The sequence below is a fragment of the Pinus tabuliformis genome, chromosome 1_2 (assembly GCF_031772625.1).
Source record: "Pinus tabuliformis cultivar Carrire ecotype Pingquan chromosome 1_2, CPIR1, whole genome shotgun sequence".
NCBI lineage: Eukaryota > Viridiplantae > Streptophyta > Pinopsida > Pinales > Pinaceae > Pinus > Pinus tabuliformis.
Genome location: NC_142298.1, coordinates 954,133,756 through 954,154,169, shown reverse-complemented (window position 1 = coordinate 954,154,169; position 20,414 = coordinate 954,133,756). Strand labels below are relative to the sequence as shown.

General features: G+C 36.2%; 1 pseudogene; it reads left to right on the top strand.

The window, feature by feature from the left end:
- LOC149209126 (trifunctional UDP-glucose 4,6-dehydratase/UDP-4-keto-6-deoxy-D-glucose 3,5-epimerase/UDP-4-keto-L-rhamnose-reductase RHM1 pseudogene) overlaps positions 1-9,648 on the top strand; it is a 55,112-nt pseudogene extending 45,464 nt beyond the window's left edge.
- Positions 9,649-20,414: the final 10,766 nt, after the last annotated feature.

Here is a 20,414-nt window from a genome sequence, read left to right as displayed (position 1 = left end):
AGAGTTCTAGATTCATGTATTGATTTGAGGGTGGAGGTATGAGCCTTTGGACGCCCTTATTCTTATGTATATGTGCATGTGGCATACATGTACAAATGTGTATATGTTATATCATTTCATATATGTTTTTTTGATATGTGTACAGAGCATCATGTTATGTGTATGTGGTTTGGTACCACGTGTATATGTAAATGTGTTTGTTACTTATCTAGGCCCATGTTCTATGTATTGTTTCTAGGTGGAGGCGGGACAACCTCTGGTTCCCAATATTTTTGTCAACTAAACACTATCTGGTTTTGCAATGACCATAGTCTGAGTGGGATTATCCAACATGGCTCTGGGGCAGGTATCTCGGTAGTTAGCTTGAATGGTACCTAGAGCCCTAGAGCATCATTTTTTTTGAGATGGTACCTTGAAAAATAATATGGAGGATATCGAGATCTTTAGAGAAGCCACTTTTCATCATAACTTTAGTCATGGAGGACATGCTATCATCTGGGTACTTTCCGAGAAAGGCAATAGAACCCATTTGGGTATGAGAAAAGAAGAAGCCATTAAATCAAGATAAGTACCAATTCTTTATTGATCTTCTAAATCTTTAAATTATGAGCATGATTTATGATAGCTTGGATTTTTTTGAGCTAACCCAATGATATGTTCTAGTTTATGATGATTTGATATATGCACTAACTTGGTTGGCTGTAGGAATTATGGAAATTTCCAAGTTCATTGGAAGGATAAATTTCTAATGAGGTATAATTTACATTCATTAAATTTTTATTCATGACTAGTCTCGTGGCATTTGTATATCTATGATGTAGGAACAAACATGAGATTACTGACTCCATATGAACAAATCTTACCACAATATTGGACATTTCCTCCTAGGCAATGATTCCAAGACTGAGGAGGACATGTTGTTTGGGACATATGGTAGGTAAGGAGCTAGAGATTGTGGCAATTAGCTAATTGAATTACAAGATTGGTAGGTAGATATTAATAAAACTATGGAAATAGGGGGAAAATGGCACATGCTTGTTTGGTCCAAATAATTGGAGTAGATTGTACACTCTCTACTAGCAGGTTAAGTTTGAACAAAAAATAACTTATTAAGGGGATTTTCTTCTGAGGTGGAAGAGGCATGTCTAGGAAGATTCAACTAGAAATTGATTCTTGTACCCACTAGGAGGTAGCGCAGAGGTATACAAGTTTATTTAAAGTATGAAGTGATGATATGTGGGAGAGAGGAGCTCAGGTTGTTGTGCATCATTTCTAGGACTTCTAGTTTGTTATGAAACCAGCTCACAAAAAGATAAAAAAGATAGATCAATGCCTTAGAATTCAGCCTCTTCGAGGGGGAAACCTCCTTTACATTACATAAATGAACAATTCTTCGATCATTCAAATGAAAAAACCTCCTTTCTATATATAGGAGTCTATGGAGTCATAATATAACCCAGCCGACCTAACAATAATAATATAAAGCCACAAAAATAACAATAGAGGGATTCTATGGGGCACAGTAATAAAAATATGGGGACAATAGGGGCTCAACAATATTAATAAGGGATACAACTACAATAGTAATGGGGTAATCACTAGTATTATAGGGACCTAACATGCCCCTCTCCTTCAAAAAAGTGTTGTCCTCAACGCTTGAGTAGTTCTGGATGCTTCTGTATAAAATTCTCATCCTCCCATGTGGAATCTTCAGCGGATAAGTTCTTCCACTTGATGAGATACTCCGAAATTGATCGATTTCGTAGCTGTCGAGTTCTTGTTTCTGTGACTGCTTCCGGTTCCAATATAATTTTTCCTTCCTCGTCAAGTTCTGGCAATATTGTTTGAATTGGGAGCTTGTTGCCTATAACCTTCTTTAAACATGAAACATGGAAAACTGGGTGCACTCGAGAAGCTGCAGGAAGCTCCAATTTGTATGCCATAGTACCAATCTTTTGCAACACCTTGTACAGACCATAATACTTTGGTGATAATTTATTATCCTTCTTAGCTTGCTTGAGGGACATTTGTTTATATGGTTGTAGCCGTAGGAATACCCAATCACCTACATCAAAACTTCTTTCACTGCGATGTTGATCTGCCTGTTGTTTCATTCTATTCTGTGCCAACACGAGGTTATCCTTTAAGAGTTGGAGGACTTGTTGTTGATGTTCGATGTGATGTTCCACTGCTTGAACCTTAGAATTTTCTCTTAAATATGATGTGATGGATGGTGGTTGATATCCATAAAGTGCCATAAATGGGGTCATTTTTGTTGCTGTATGGAAGGAAGTGTTATACCACCATTCAGCCAGAGGCAACCATTTGACCCATTGTGTCTGTTTATCAGATACAAAGCAACGAAGATATCCTTCCAAACATTTGTTTACTATCTCAGTTTGCCCATCAGATTGAGGATGATAAGATGAGCTATGAGCTAACTGAGTACCAAGACAAGAAAATAATTCTGTCCAAAAATTTCCAGTGAAAATGGGATCTCTGTCACTTACAATAATCTTTGGGTTTCCATGTAGCTTTTGAATTGTTTCCATAAATGCAGTAGAAACTGTACTGGCTTTAAATGGATGTGATAATGCACAAAAGTGTGCATACTTGGTAAGTCTGTCAACTACCACCATGATGACACTCTTTCCCTCAGACTTGGGTAAACCTGTGATAAAATCCATTGAAACCTCCTCCCAACGTTGGCTTGGAATGGATAAAGGTTGTAATAGACCCGGGTCTTAATTGTTTCAACTTTATTTTGTTGGCAAACCAAACATTCCGCCACAAACTTTTGAATATCTGATTTAAGGCCATCCCAAAAAAATTCCTTCTTAACCCTGTGGTAAGTTTTTAAAAATCCTGAGTGCCCTCCTAAGGGAGAAGTGTGCAATTCCATAAGAATTTTTTGTTTTAGTTGGGAATTCTTACAGAGGTATAAGCGATCTTTGTACCATAACGAATCATTTTGCCAGCTAAATGTATCAAATGTACTGGAATCTTGTTGTAACTTTCGAATAAGTGCCCACACTTCTTCATCATTCTTCCATTCCTCCCTTGCTTCGTTTATCCAATCTGGTTGGATAATAGAAATGGCGCACAACAATGCTTCCACATCCTCATCCTTTCTTGAGAGTGCATCTGCCACCACATTTTGCTTCCCTTTTTTGTAGATGATTTCAAAGTCATAACCCAACATCTTTGTGACCCACTTTTGTTGCTCTTCAGAGGATAATCTTTGTTCTAAAAAGTATTTAAGGCTATCATGATCCGTTTTTACCTTGAAGTGTCTTCCCATTAGGTAGGGTCGCCATTTCTTAAGTGCATGGAGTATTGCCAACATTTCCTTCTCATAAATAGCTTTGTGTAAAAACTTTCCCTTGATTGGACGACTTTCAAAAGCAATGGGTCTTTCATCTTGCATTAAAACAACACCAATTCCATTTCCTGAAGCATCACATTCCACAATAAAGGTTTTTGTGAAGTCCGGTGTAGCTAAGACCGGTGCTTGGCACATTGCCTCTTTAAGATGTTCGAAGGCCTTTGTTGCTTCTGGAGTCCATGAAAATGCATCTTTCTTCAATAATGTTGTTAGAGGTGCTGCTATTCTCCCATAATTCTTAACAAACTTGCGATAATACCCTGTCAACCCGAGAAATCCTCGCAGATGCTTTATGGATGTGGGGATTTTCCATTCCTTAATGGCTTTAATTTTGCTAGGGTCTACCTTAACTCCTTCATGAGATACAATATGACCCAGATATTCCACCTCCTGTACTCCAAAGAAACATTTGGATCTTTTTGCATATAATTGTTTCTCCTCCAATAGTTGTAGCACCCTGTCAACATGTTCAACATGATCCTTCCAAGACTTGCTGTAGATTAGTATATCATCAAAAAATACTAACACAAATTTTCTAAGGAATGGTTTGAAAATTGAATTCATCAAACCTTGAAATGTTGAAGGTGCATTGGTAAGGCCAAAAGGCATGACCAAAAATTCATAATGACCCTCATGAGTTCTAAATGTTGTTTTCGGAATGTCTTCAGTCTTCATTCTGATTTGATGATATCCTGAACGAAGATCCAACTTGGTGAAGTAAATTGATCCATGCAATTCATCCAGTAATTCATCAATGACAGGAATGGGAAACTTATCTTTAATAGTGAGCTTGTTGAGCTCCCTATAATCCGGACACATGCGCCATGATCCATCCTTCTTGTGCACCAATACTACTGGAGCAGAGAAAGAACTTTGACTAGGTTGAATTATACCAGCCTCTAGCATTTCTGCAACCATACGTTCAATTTCACTCTTTTGGGCATAGGGATATCTGTACGGCCTGATGTTTGGAGGAACACTTCCTGGAATCAGATGAATAGCATGATCATGATCACGCATAGGTGGGAGACCTTTGGGAGTCTCAAATACCTTGGAATGATTGTCCAAGACTTTTTGGAGATCTGGAGAAATAGATGATTCCGATGTGGAAACATCTAGCGAACATAATTGTGCAATTACACCTCTTTGTTCCTTTTTTAGAAGCTTTGTCATACCATTAGAGCTGATTATCTTTCCTGGTTTCCCTGCAATACCCCTTAATTCAACTTCCTTTCCTTCCACAGAAATTTCATGAAAAGTTCTTGAAAATTAAAAGCTATTGTACCCAAGGATTGTAGCCATTGGACTCCTAGTACAACATCAGCACCTCCCATTGGAATGGAAAGCATTGGGCTAGTCAATACATATTCTCCCATGGATAGCTTGATATTATGGCACTTTCCAGAGCAATTTATTGTTCCTCCATTTGCAATCATCACTTGACACTCTGGTGCTGGATATAGGAAGCAATTCAATTCTTTTGCTACCTTACAATGAATAAAATTGTGGGTACTTCCTGAATCAATCAACACTATTACCTTTTTCTTCTTGATTTGTCCTTCTATCTTGATGGTTTGAGGAGTGGTAATTCCAGCCAATGCATTACAAGATATGGTCGGATTCATTTCTTCTTTATCTAGGCTTTGTTCCTGGAGTATATCCTCTTCTTTTGACCTTTCTTGCTCCTTTTCTTCTTCCTCTTCACAATCTATGTAGAATAATTTCTTCTCAGCACACTTATGACCTTTAGTGTATTTGCTATCACAACTGTAACAAAGCCCTTTTGCTCTTTTTTCTTCCAATTGTTGTGGTGTCAACCTTATAGGTTGTGGAAGACTAGGGGCAACAACACTTCCATCTTTATAGTTGTGAGTGGTATGCTTCCTGGTTGCCATAATTTTGCTTTCCATTTTTCTTGCTAACCTGAATGCCTTCTCTAATGAATCAGGTTCCCAAAGGCGAACATCATGTTGGATATTATCCTTTAAAGACCCTATGAACACATCAATCCTATGCTCCTCTGGAATATTTTTTACCCTTATGTTCAATTTTTGGAACTCCTCAATGTGCTCCATTATTGAACCCTTTTGTTTGAGACTTATCAATTGGCTAAAAAAAGTGTTGCTTTTTGTATCCTCATAATGTGCTATCAATTCTTCCGTAAAAATTGCCCAAGTGATAATTTTTTTACGAGAGCAAAGCCATTGATACCATACAAACTGATTTGGTTCCAAATATAAAGTTGCAATACGTACCTTTTGTGTGTTTTGCACATTATTGAGATCGAAAAATTGCTCCATCTGTAATATCCATGTTGCGGGATCCTTGCCATCAAACTTCCTCATATCGATTTTTGGAATATGGTGGGTCTTCGATCCAACATTAGAGTCTATGGAATCATGATTAACATTTTTTTTTTCTCATCATGAGTTTCCTTTACTACCCTTTCACCATTAGTGACCATTTCTTGTAGCAACTTATTCATATTTATCTTCAATTCTTCCATCTTATCATCCATGCCATCCATTTTAGCATCCATGCCATTCATTTTAGCTTCCATGCCATCCATCTTAGCTTCTACACCTTTCTTTAAACAATCCATCTTAGCTTCTACACCTTTCTTTAAACCATCCATCTTAGCTTCTACATCTTTCATCTTAGATTCTGTTGCTTTTTGTGCAAGTGACACTTGTTGCACTTGGTCTCGTAATTTTGATATATCATGTTGCATTTCTTCCTCTTCTTCATGAGTCATGCTAGAGCTTTCAGGTTGCTTACTAGGTGTTTGCATTTTCTTTCCTCAGGGCATCAATTACCGATAATAATGCTTTACTATGCCCTTTGAATTCCTTCAAACTAATTTTTCAAACCAAGCTTAAGCAAAAATTAAAAAAAAACTACACACCTTTTTTCACTTTGTAGGAGCTTGATATTGAATCTGATGTATCTCTGTAATTTCAGATCATCCAATTCTGAAATTGCAACTTGTAGTAGCCCTCTATGTCCTCTTTCCAATGCCACCAGTCTGATCCAAATTGGATTCTCCAAGAAAGAGTTATGCACAATCTCCCAAGATGACCTGATTATAGACCTTTCCAGAAGAGCGAACTTGTATGAAGTGCCACGTGTCACTGTTTCAACCTATGGCATTGAAAAATATATACAAGAAACTACAGTCTGTCCTCTTTCTGTACCTTCTTACGAAATTTCAATCCGATGCTCAGAGAGAAAGTTATGACAATTTTCCCTAGGTCACCTGTTTGGAATGTAATTCAGGAGTCTGCAAAAAGACCAACTTCCTCAGATCATATCTCTGCCAATATAGTGCAAAAAGCTCTGAAATTCGGACCCAAGGTTCAATGCAATATCTTCTCAAATGGGTTTTTTTTTTGGCTTCTGAAACTTCGCAGAAAAAGGTTATAGCGAAAATTCCACGATGACCTATTTGGAGCAGCAAAACCCTAGAATCCAAAGCTCTGATACCAAATGTTATGAAACCAGCTCACAAAAAGATAAAAAAGATAGATCAACGCCTTTGAATTCAGCCTCTTCGTGGGGGAAACCTATTTTACATTACATAAATGAACAATTCTTCGATCATTCAAATGAAAAAACCTCCTTTCTATATATAGGAGTCTATGGAGTCATAATATAACCCAGCCGACCTAACAATAATAATATAAAGCCACAAAAATAACAATAGAGGGATTCTATGGGGCACAGTAATAAAAATATGGGGATAATAGGGGCTCAACAATATTAATAAGGGATACAACTACAATAGTAATGGGGTAATCACTAGTATTATAGGGACCTAACATAGTTCAACTAGTAGGATCATTTTTTCCCTAGAGCAGTCCTCTCTAGCTCTAGAACCTAGCTCAGGGGTGACTATTACAAAATAAAATTGGTTGCAAATGTTTATGGTTGGGAGCAGAACCATTTTCTCTTACTCAATCGTTATTTTCATTGAGATAAGTTCCCCTCTCATGTTAGCTTACTCGACTTCTCATAACTATTTGGAATAGGGTCGTTGGCTGATGTTAATGGAAGGTCCAAAAACTGCTATATATATTTATGCATTAAACATTGTGTATAAAGAACGATTGTTATGTCATATGTTTATATTATGATAAATAATAAGCTATCTATATATGGACTTTCTGGATTGGAAGTTTTTCTTCATGTTTTAGCCACAATGGGTTATTAGTCAGGTATAGAAAAACTAGTTAATTTATTTGTGGAAGAGTGACCTGTGTCTATGTGAGTAATGTTAATACCATTTGTCGAGTTAGATCGATGTGTAGATTAGCGTGACTTCCTCTAACTAACACTTTCACACAACTTCATAAAATGATGAATGTTGTTTATTGATTTGGTCACCTTGTTTAATATGAGATGCCACCAGATTATCTCGAAAGAGGAAGTGAAAGTGTTATTGTTGTTAGGGTTGCGATGCTTTCTTATTGCTTGGTAAGTTCATAAACATTGTGGCTTAGACAATAAGAATTCCCTCGTTTTTGGTTGCACGAAATTGGGAAAATTTGACTCCTCAAATAGAATCAGGTCTTACAATAGTTTTTTTTCATCTAGGAATCATGGAAAATACTAGAGGCCATACTCATTTATTATTTTCCCTATCTTCATCTTTGGGTATATTCATTATGTGTAGAGATGACATTGGTTTAATTTTAATATATCTCTCAAGATATAAGGAAATACAACAAACCGAATCATTCATTCTTAATAGTGAACCCTTAGGATACCCATATCCTTTGATTCTTGTTTCATTGTTGGCTAGCACCAAATTCCCATACAAATTTATAAGTAAGGCTAGTAAATTGAATAATTCATATTAAAAGTAAAGGCTTACATCATCTCATTAATACTTGGGCCATAAGTATTAGCAATTAACGTTTTGTTCACCAACATCCTTGAAAAGCATAGGATTGCATATTATGGCATTCATATTTGGGCCATAGGGGATTGGAAAGAATTCGATGGTCACCCATATTTTTGAATTCTTATTTCGGGGTTGGATCAATTGCAAAGTAAATTTCTCACTAGACCCTTTTGTACAAACAATGGAAGTGAGCCTTAAAGCGAGACTTATCTTGTTTAAAGGTAGATTCTTACATCATCTTGCATGAATATTTGGGCCATACTTATTGCCAGTGAACGCTGAGGTCACCCACATTGTTGAATTCATGTATCTTGATACTTTGAATTGCTTTGCATCTGTCAAGGCCTATGTTGTCAGTGCAAGATCTATGCCTAATTGCACACATATTTTTAATAATTTCTTTTGATTGGTTGTGCTTTAAATTGTCATCTATGGGAAAAATGGAATACTATCATGAAATGTATGTGCCAAGAACATTATTATCACCGATGTTGTAGGATTGATTGCATATCATGCAACCAACAAGCTGTTGAGGAAATAATCACAAGAAAATATTGTGATATTGAAAAAAATCGATAATTGCTCAAATCTCAAGAATCTTATGCCCTTTAGTTCTCCCCCTATTTCAAGTCTTTGAAGAGAGATTTTGGAGTGCAGATATGGTAAACTATCTATTGGTCACATTTTAAATTGATACCCAAATTCATTTTGTAGCATAGACCTATGTGGACAATTCATTGAAGATGAACATATATGGAATACACGCCATTCTTGAAGCATGCAATGTGACAAGACTAAACAAAAGATTCATTCATATGAGCATTAGTTAAATTTTATGATGAAACAAAGATGAATGCAATCAAGAGAAATCGTGAGGTTTGTCATCTTCTACCCACAAATCCTTGCTATGCCATGAAGGTAGGAGCATAGATGTTGGTCACAGCCTATGGAAGATCCTACCATGTGATTGTGATCACCACAAGAGGTAACAATGTAAATCTTCCTAAACAGATTCCTGAAAAATGCATACCCTAGTGCATTATCCTTGCAACACAAGGTAAGTCACTCTTAACTCATGGTGATAGAACCAACATTAGGAGTTATTTGTATTGTGAGGATATGGCCAATGCTTCTGAAATTGTTCTTCACAGAGGTGAAGTCAGTCATTTTTTTATGACATTAGTACAAAAAGGAAGAGAAGGGTCATTGATGTGGCTAAGGATATATGTATGCTATTTTCATTGGATAGAGAGAAATTTATAAAGTTTGTATATAATAAGATTTTAAATGACAAAATATATTGTTTAGATGATAAGAAATTCATGGATGTGGGTGGTCCAAGAGGACTAAATGGGGATAAGTATTGAAGAAAATGATTGGTGGGTTGATGTGTTTGGGGATATATTATCTAATCCAAGTATGCTCACATTAGTTAGAATTGAGAGGTGTACGGAAGCCTAGGATATAGTTGACATGGCATATCGTTTTCCAAATGTCATCCAGAAGAATTACATGCTACATACCTCCATAGGCCTTATTCAGAAACCCGCGTTGAAGTTCTTGATCTACAGGTGAAATGGCTAGATTGAAGAAATTCTTGGGAAGATCTGCAAAAAGTAAAGCATACCTATGAAGATGGAAATGGAATATTGGAGAATAAGGCCCAGTTTAAAATGGATTATTAACATATAGAACATCAATTCTACTCGTGCTTTTAATGTTGTAGTTGGTGAAAGATAAGAATTATTAGTATTGGTGTGAAACTTATGGTGCAGACTATTGAAACCAATGTAGTAGGACATTTGAATTTGGATGATGCTTGCAAGGAGCATGGCCTTTTCCTTGTGAATTTTGCAGTTGGTTGTATCCTTCAGTATGATGATGTTCATCTTGAATGTGAGGGAAATGGATTTAAGAAGGAAGACAAACCCAATTTCATTGGATCCTTTTACTCAAGGACCAAGGCCATGGACATAAAATTTGAGGATGTCCTTTGTTTAACCGATACAAATACATGGAAAAAGTTGAAAACAACTAAAGTAGAAACTGGAAGAGGATAAGGCTACAATAAAAAGGCAAAGACTAAAACCACAAAATTGTGTGAGAACTCAAACCAAGAACACTGATATGATGTTTTCTTTAGAATACAACTCTCAGGTCTTGACTCTCTGGTAGAGTTTCATTGGCTTCTTGCAATGGTTGTCACCCATATCCTTTGGTTTTGTGTCTTGCATGACCAAGGCTCCTTTTCTATTAGGGTCTTTTCATTCTTTGTTCTCATAGATTGAATAATTTTCCATCAAAATTTTCTCTTTCTCACATCTGATGTGAATGTCATTCCTTAAGTAGCTCTCTTTGAGCCACAATTCCTTAGATCTACACCTGTAATACTTTTTTTTATAGGTTACTCCACTCGAATTCCAAATGTAAAACTTTTTATTATGATGTCGAATGTTTTAGTATAAACATCCTATTGAGGATATTATTTATACAAGAATTGAGGAATCAATTGAATGTTAGACAAATCAACAACCAGATTGAGTGTGTAATAAGATCACACTACCACAACATAAATAAATGCCAAGTAATTTAATCTAAAAATACCCTTGAAATTAAAAAACAATATTTCATTTAGAGATAATGCTCGCAGAATATTACAAGGAAAATATTTGTTACAATTCTTCCATAACTTCCATTTCATAATTGGGGCAGAGAATACCTCCCAATGAATGTGATCAAAATTTCAAAGTGGGTAATGTGGTAGCATCTTTTCTTTTCCTTTTGATTTTGGTATTATGCTTCAATTATAGTATTGAATATATATTCCTTGTTCAGAAGTTCATTTTGTCTCATAATTGGGAAAGATTGTATAGTGCAATTGGGAAACGAGAATGTAGCCCAGAATGTCTACCATGTAGGCAGTCGATGTAAAACATGTAAATATAGGTAGCAAAGGATATTTCCTTTTTTCATAAGGCAATGATCATGTATAAGGATATGATACAATCTCCCTTTTGGTTTTATTGGATGATTATGATAAATAGTGGGCACTTCATCGCAATTCAGGATCCTTGTTCAATGTTGAAGCCTAGAATTTGTACGTCAGATATAGTATTGATGAAAAATATTGATTAGTCATTTACTATAAAAGAAACAATAGAAATATTGTCGGCAGTGTTAAAATATAACTCCTAAATAAGCATTCACTAGACAAAATCCAAAGGTTGGGAATTTGAGAATCTTTGGGTGCCTAGTTTACATTCATGTTCCGAAGGATAAGAGGAAAAAGCTAGAACCTTTAGGAAATAATGGAATATTTCTTGGTTATAATGAATCGTCAAAGGCTTATTGAATATGCATTCTAGGGAAATTATAGGTTGAGGTAATTCAGGACGTTATCTTTGATGAGGTGCTTCAATATTGGAAGACTAAAGAAGTTTCCATGGACTCCAATGATGAACAAGAGCATGAAGCTTCTAAGGGAAAAGGGTCAAGTCCTACAAAACATCTTTTAGAGACAAAAGGGCCTTGTGAACCTGTAGAACCAATTGTTGTTCCTAAGATTGGGAAAAAACCAACATGGATTAGATCTACCTTGCAAGAAGCAAGACATGCAACTCCACATGAAATATCCATAGAAATTAAGAGACCTAAAATGCTCTCTAGTTATGTAGCTCTTATCATTAATAGCATTGATGTAGAACCTCCCACTTATGAAGTAGAAGCTAGCCAACAAGTGTGGATGGATGTTATGATTAAAGAATAAAAATCCATAATGAAGAATGATGTATGGGAGATTGTGTGAAGACCTCAAGGGAAGTCAATGGTGAATTCCAAATGGATATACAATATCAAGCATGCAATAGATGGTAGTATTGACAAATACAAGTTACAATTTGTGGCTAGAGGGTTCTCCCAGAAAGAGGGAGAGGAATATGCTGAAACCTTTGTTTGAGTTTCTAGGTAGAATTATATTGGATATATTATTTCTCTTGCTATTTCTATGGGTTGGAATTTACATCAAATGGATGTAAATAATTCTTTTGTAAATGGTGTAATTCAAGAAGAAGTGTACATCGAATAACCTCAAGGTTTTGATGTGCATGGGAAGGAATCTCATATTTACATATTGAAGAAATCCTTTTATTGACTTAATCAAGCTCCAAGGGCTTGGTATCTTTGAATTGATAGCTACCTAATGAGACTCACGCCTTCCAAAAGTGATGTTGATCATAACCTATATTTCAAGGTTATGAAAAATGCACATGTGATTTTATTGTTATGTGTTGATCGCCTGTTTTTTATAGGTGCAGAGTCTCTCATTATTAAGTGTAAGAGGGAGTTGGATTCTGAACTTTACATGAAGGATCTTGGCTTGATGCATTATTATTCGGGACTATAAGTATGGTAGAACCCTGGTGAAATATTCCTTGGTAAAGGAAATTATGTTCAGAATACCCTTTAAAAGTTTGGCATGATGTACTGTAAATCCATGGTAACTAAGTTGAAGAAGTTAAGAGATTCTAAGTTTGATTTGGTAGATCCATCCATGTACTAATAGTTTAATGGCCCGTCGATGTATTTGGTTAATACTAGGTTGGACATTTTCTTTGCAATAAATAGATTAAACTAGTTCCAAGTGGAACCAAAACATGAAAATTGGATTGTGGAAAAGCACATATTGAAATATCCACATGGCACTGTTAATTATGGTTTGAGACATGTCTCAATCAATGATGTACAATAATAGGGATATATAGATTCTGATTAGGTAGGGACTGTAAATGATAGGAAGAGTACTTTAGTAGTATTCTTCACTTTGGGCTCAGTTATAATTTCTTGGATAAGCAGGATGGAAAAATATATCGCACTCAACACTGCAGAAGTAGATTATATCCAAGCTAGTGAATCATGTACTGAAGTAGTGTTGCTTTGGAAGTTTTTTGTAGGATTTTTTTATCAGGTGTTGGAACCGATTGTGATATATTGTGATATCAAAGTTGTGTGAAGCTTTCATAGAACCTCATGTTCCATGATAGGTCAAAGCACATCAAATTCAAGTACTACTACATCTGTGACATGGTGAAAGTGGGAACAGTGAAGCTCAAGTACATCTCCACTGATGAGAAAAAAATTGATATTTTGACAAATCCTCTACCCAGAGTGAAGTTCTTATACTTCAGGGACAAGCTTAGGCTTGCAGATATTACCCCTATCATTGAGAGGAAGTGTTTATATGATAGTATCATGGATAGTCATTCTCCCTATGTAAAATATGTTGAATTGTTGGAGATGGTCCTAGGAGCCTAGGATTACTCAGCTGAGTGTTTGAATTTCAACATTAGGCTCAGTCTTTCCATATAGGATGAGGAGAACATTTAAAATTGAGCCCAATTTATCATGTAGAGTATGGCCTTTGGAATTCCACCAAGGGGTTAGAGGTACCGACCCAGAGAATGGTGAACCAAGACTAGTATAGGTCAGGAGTACCGACAAGGATTATGGGTCAATAGTACTAACCAAAGCTATGATTACTATTTGATGCTGATTGTTATTCAATGTGTCAAGAGTACTGACCAAGATTATGGGTTAGCGGTACCGACCAATTGTGACAACTATTTGATGTTGATGATTTACCTTATCTCAAAGTTGTTGACAAGGTTGATGATGATTTGTTATAACCTTTTCTTAGAGATTTTTCTAACTTGAGAACATGTAAAACAATCATTATGAATACCTCCCTAGTTGAGAGGGAGTGTTGAATTTTGTAACTATAGCTGGTCTTCATAATGTATATTTTATCCCTTGATTTATTTATATTGATCAATGAAAAGCATGTGCTTCACGCTAGAGTCAAAAGAAAAAATTACTTTTGATTCATGTTCCTTATGAACTTTTAAAAGAGAAAACTTGAATTTTCAAAATCAAATTTTTGCCTCCAAAACTAATCATTTCGGCCCTCCTACAAGTCAAGTCGACCTAGGTAGAAAAGGCACCCATTCAACCCAACATATCACTATATAAAGACAATTTGACCTCCTCCTCAAAGTAGCAACTTGACCTCACAAGTCAAGGAAGTTTATGGGCATCTAATCGAATGACAAGAAGGAAAAGGAGGAAGAAATATAAAGGACAAATTCATCTCTTTCTCTCTATATATAGATCACACTTGTGGAATATATCTCTCTCCAACTCACATAATTTTATGGAAAGTTGCAGTTGCGGGTTCTAGGCAACAAATTCTGGATTACAGGCTTGAATATCTGGGAAAACTAGGAGGTCGAATTTTGGCCTAGGAAGTCAAGACCATGCCAAGCTTGTTGGGTAGATTGGTGACTTTACTAGAGGGTTGTTGAATAGGTTAGAACATTGATGTATTGAAGGTAAATTTGACCTAATTGTTGACTAGAACGTCTAGGTTTTCTCTTGTTAAAAAGAAGGATTTCTCTATTGAAAAGGTCATTGGGGTTTTCCCCCTAGTGGGTTTCCCCAGGGTAGATCTTGTGCTCTCTTTTTGCGTCGAGATCTCTACTGTCCTATTACTTTTATATGGTTGAATATTTGAAGTGTAATTTCTTAATGATATAGTGAATACAATAAAATAAAATCAATGTCATTTGAAGTAATTATTAGTTTTCAGAAACGTTGTGCTTGTATCTATTGCACTTGAGAAAGTAACACTTCTTACATTGTTACTAATTATTCATTATTGCTTTCTTCAATGAGAACCTTCTAGATTAGAGAATGACTATTCTTTGTTTTCTCTAGTAATTTAAACATTTAAATGTGAATAAATCAACTAATTCTTTCTTGATATAACTATTGTTGTGTTTAGTAGCTCATTTCTTCATGTCCTCATCTATATTTCAGCATTTAGGTAGTTTACAATAGTTTTATTTTTTCAATTAGATAGTTTTATTTTGGTTTGAATGCCTCCTTTTTGTGACAATCATTCAATATCACACAACATTTAACAAAGTAAGCATTGTTTCAAGCCAAAATATGGATGAGTCTCTTATCCCAACTAGTGTGGGGTCTAATTGGGAACTCATACTGGAGAGAACCCAATATGACTATTGTTGGTCCATTCATCCCTATCAACAAGAAATTTGGTGTGACATACCCTAGTTAATATTTATCTCTTGTAAATAATAGTGATTATTTTAAAAATGGTTGAGAGAGGGACACAGATTCCAGTGCTTGAGGAAGGAGAATGCTTGAGGAAATTGTTGTTTTAAATATCAATCCTAGTTGTTGAGTGGGAATACTATGCAATAATTTAACTAAAAGAGGAAGGTTGGTCTAGGTGTACTTTAGATCCAACAATAAGTAAAGAAAAGGAAAAATTTAAAGACATGCATGGGTTGCATTGTCAGATATGGACTGTTATGCCAATCGTGGAGAGCGAAGTTAGTTAATTCATTTTGAAGGAGAACATAGATCATCACTATGGTAGATACATGTTTTGCACTCTTTACCACACATAGGAGGAGGCATATGCATAAGACACAGTGTTTATAATTTTTTTATAAGAACACAATTTCGAAATCGAGATCAAGTGATTTTTCACATTGAATCGAATCTTGGAAAAGGGCACCCGCTGAGGAACCCTCTGAGTGAGTCTTTTTGGGTGATTTATTTTAGAGAGTGTAGCTTGACTATAGGGCTAGAAAACCAATTAGAGGATTTTGGATTGATGAACTTGTTGGATTGGTAATAATCACTCAGGTTTTTTTTAGGGTTGATGAATCACCAAAAGTTTCCTTGGGGTTCAAGCTTTGGTGCTTGACTCACTGAGGAACCACTTGGAGAAATGATTTCTTTACCCATTAGTAGCTTAACCACTAAAGAAACTTCTTTATAATGGACTCTCTTCTCCTGAAAGTGAGATATAGTTCTTTGCAGTGTGATGTGTTGGCATGGATGAGAATATGCTTAAACAATTTGATTGAAAAGTGTGTAGTTGGTGGATGAAGGAAATATAGCCTGGCTACACTTCAGTTATTGTTGTTGGTTAAAATTCTTAAAAGCACTCCACCTCAAGCTTTGGAATATGGCTCAGGGGTGACAACTACAAGTAATAGCGGATGTAGCTTGTCTATGGTTGGCTGGAGAGTTTAAGTGACACTCTCAGTTACCAATCATTTTTACCATACATGATAATTTATCTGACTATGCTTGTTATGTTTAAGTAACATGTACAGGCCCAACATTCTCGCAGTAAGCTTATGTTGGTTGAGAAATGTGATTTTCTTTGTGTTTTATTAGATATTGAGTTCCTTATATAAATAATTGAAGGAATGACTAAATTTCTATGTGTGTGTTATGTGAACAAGATTTATAGTGATTCTTCGTTTAAGGGACTAAAAAAATCTCTATGTGTGATTGTGAAATTTGATGAAATTGGTGATTGGCATGTATTATGGTCATCACTATGTGTACACTATTTTCGTGATTGATACTAGCATGATTATGCATTCATGTTGCAATTGAGTAAATTGGTTAAGTTTTTTATGCTTTGGTAAAGGGAACAAAGGTGCTTGTTCTATGTAATTTGAATGGACAAGTCTCCCTATTTTATATATGGCATGGAAAAATAATTTGCTAGCAATTCCAATTTTATTACTTCTAAGCTCAAGAGGGATAACTCTTGGTGAAATATTAGGATATATTGGTCCAAGGTGTGTCATGTAAAAACCTTAAGGACGATGTCCAAGTCTTGGAGTTAGTCTCAAACTTCTTTAGAACCATCGCAACTGAGATATGGACTAAGTCATTCAAGAGTGGCTTATGACCTATTATAAAGACAACCAAATTTGAATTGGCCCTCAACTCTTTATATTTTAGCTCATATGACATTTTGTTGGTGACCAAGATCCTATAATCTTAGATCTAGACATTTTGGAACCCAAGACATTACATCTCCCTTTGATTTATTTGGGGAGAATTTCCACTGAGAGTTTATTCCAAGATGGGAAATTATATCTGAGAATTTTATTTTAGGACGAAAAAAGGGGTTCTTGTCACCATCATGCTTTAGAATTTGTCTATGTATTTTGACTCACCAAACACGTGAGATGGAAGGTATTTTCATTACTTAATAGGTGCTTCTTCCATCATTTTCCAACAGAAATTGTCAATCTCGATGATTATGAACTTAGTCACTTAGAGTTTCTTCCAAGGAGTTTTCTCTAAGATGACATGGTGTAGGGAGTGGGCCTGAGAATGGGTTATTTTCGAGAATAGTTATCCTGAGAAGGAATTACTATTGCATATTTTCTTCAAGGTAGGTTCTCTTCGAGAATGGTTCTCACCAAGAATGGTTTTCACTGAGAAATTTTCCTCCAAGGTTTTTGTCAGCATGGTTTTCTCCAAGATCTTGAAATCTCAAATCTTAAAAGTATCTCGCAGTGCTACTCCACTCAAACCTTCGAGATGGTTTTCTCCGGGAAGAGTTTCCTCTAGGGTGACATGGTAGTAGTGGCTTGTTGTACTGACGTAAGAGAGCGAAGTTGTATGCACACATGTATTTTTATGTTATGACCATAGGTCATGAACAAGTTAGCAACCAATGCACTAGTTCCAAGTGGCATTGAAGGGAAAACTGGGATAACCACATAGGAACCACGTGGATGCCACATGGTGAATTGATGATGTGGTTTAAAACTTTAAGTGGTCATAACTTTTGATCTGAATTTTGTATCGAGATAAAAATTATATTTCTAGAATCATATTGACAAGACGAAAGTGATGAATTCAACCATATGAAGTTTTAAGTGAGTTGAAAAAGTTTATGAGAAATTCTTCGGCGTAAATCACATGATATTTCATTTGTCGATGCGTTTCGAACCAACTAGTGTGGTTCATCGTCAGGACAAGCTGAAGAATTAGGTCTATATTTCATGTTAAATAGTCAAAGCAGAACCTCCAACGACTATATTTGACCAGGCAATGGCTAAATTGACCAACTCATGGCTATATTTGACTAGGAAATGTCTAGTTGGACTGGACCAAGGGAAAGGAGAGCATTTAATTAACAATTGAAATTAAAATAAGTTAAAGTTACAGAATTTAAAAAATTATTAAATCAATTTTTAGTTATACTATTATTAAATTAAAAGGGGTTTTACATTAAAAATACATAAAAGGTATTAACTATTTCATATTTATTTTAATTTTAGAGGTTAATAAAAATTAAAATCCTATTCAAGGCAGGATGCAACCCTGAGAGGGCAGAAAAGGGGTCTAGGCGCAACAAAAGAACTGTGCGTCAATGCACAAAACCTACACCAAACCTATTCTAATGCAAAACACAAAAATAAATGACGCAGAATAACAAACAATGAGGCACTACATTAGCTCGGCCAAATTCTCATCAAATCAGGTAAGATGAAAGTCCTGGAGGCTTTCCCTCTCTCCTCATAATTATAGTTTAACTATGAAGATACTCTCATGGAATGCAAAAGGGCTCAACAGCCAAACCAAACAATGATTATTGAAAAATAAAGTCACTCAGGAAAATACGGACATTGTTTTCCTACAGGAAACCAAATGCTCTAGGCTAAAGCTGGAAGGAATAGGCAGAAGATTGGGAAAGAGAATGGAGCATTTGGATGTAGAGGGTAATGATCTGGAAGGGGGCCTAGCCATCTTCTAGAACCCCCATTCCCTACTCCTCCTTAACGCCGAAGCCTCCAAATCATACATTTCCATTGAAATGCAAATCTTGGGAGAAGCTTGCACCTACTTATTCACAAATGTCTACAGCCCTCAAAGGCTGGAGGATAAAATACAGCTATTGGAAAACCTATCCAAGATTCAACAAAGGCACTCTCATGCTAAGGCCATCTATGGAGGAGATTTCAACATGATTACCTCTCTGGGGGAAAAGAAGGGAGGACTTCAAACCCTAAACAGAGATGTAGAGGCTTTCATATCTTTCATAAGAACGGCTAACCTGGTGGACATCCAACCAAAAAATGGCATTTTCACTTGGAATAATAAGAGAGGAGGAGACAGGCTGATCGCATCTAGGCTTGATCGGTTTCTAATCTTGGATACCATTCTCCTTGAAGGAATCACAGTGGAATCTGAGATTATTCCATCTGGAGGATCAGATCATTGGCCCATCTCTTTACAGGCAACCATTCTGGGCACACCAAAAAATAGACCCTTTCGTTTTGAAAATTTCTGGCTCAGTCATCCAACTTTCACCACCAACATCCAACTTTGGTGGAACGAGAATCTGGACATTAGAGGAACCAAAATGTTTCGGCTCCAAGCTAGATTGAGGCAAATTAGAGCTAAGCTTCGAATTTGGAACCAAGAGGTTTTTGGCAACATCTTTGAGGACAAGCAAGCCCTGGAGGATCAAATGACTCTAATACATAACAACTGGATCAAGGGGGACATATCTCAAATCTCCATTAACACAGAGCGTGAACTCCTGCAAAAATGGAATGATAGATGCAATCAGGAAGAGACTTTATGGAGACAAAAATCCCGTATTCAATGGCTGAACGAAGGGGAGAAAAATACCAAAATTTTCCATCGTTCATCCATGGATTATAGAGGCACTAATAAAATAACCAAGCTTAAGGATGAACAGGGAACCTCCTTTCAATCTCATTAGGAGATTTCCTCTATCCTCAGGAACCACTTTAGTCCTATTTCCATAGAACCAGACATCAACTGACAAGAGGCAATCAATACAGTTATTACCTCTATTCCCAAGCTAATCATAGAGGAACAGAACAGATCTCTAGACCACCCGGTCATCCTCCTGGAGGTAGAAGAGGCAGTAAAAGATATGGCCAATGGAAAAATCCCAGGACCAGATGGATTCACCATTGATTTCTTCAAAGCTTGCTGGGACAGAGTGAAGTAGGACATTTGGGCAGTGGTTGAAGACTCTAGAAGATCCTCCTCCATTCTCAAATCCATAAATTCCACTTTTATTGCCCTCATCCCCAAAGAAGAGGCTTCCTGCACACCTTCTAAATGTTGACCTATAGCCCTATGTAATGTGCCGTACAAGATCATATCCAAAGTCATGGCCAACAGGTTAAATCCTATTCTCCCTTTGATCATCTCAGAAGAGCAGTCGGGATATGTGGAAAGGAGGAA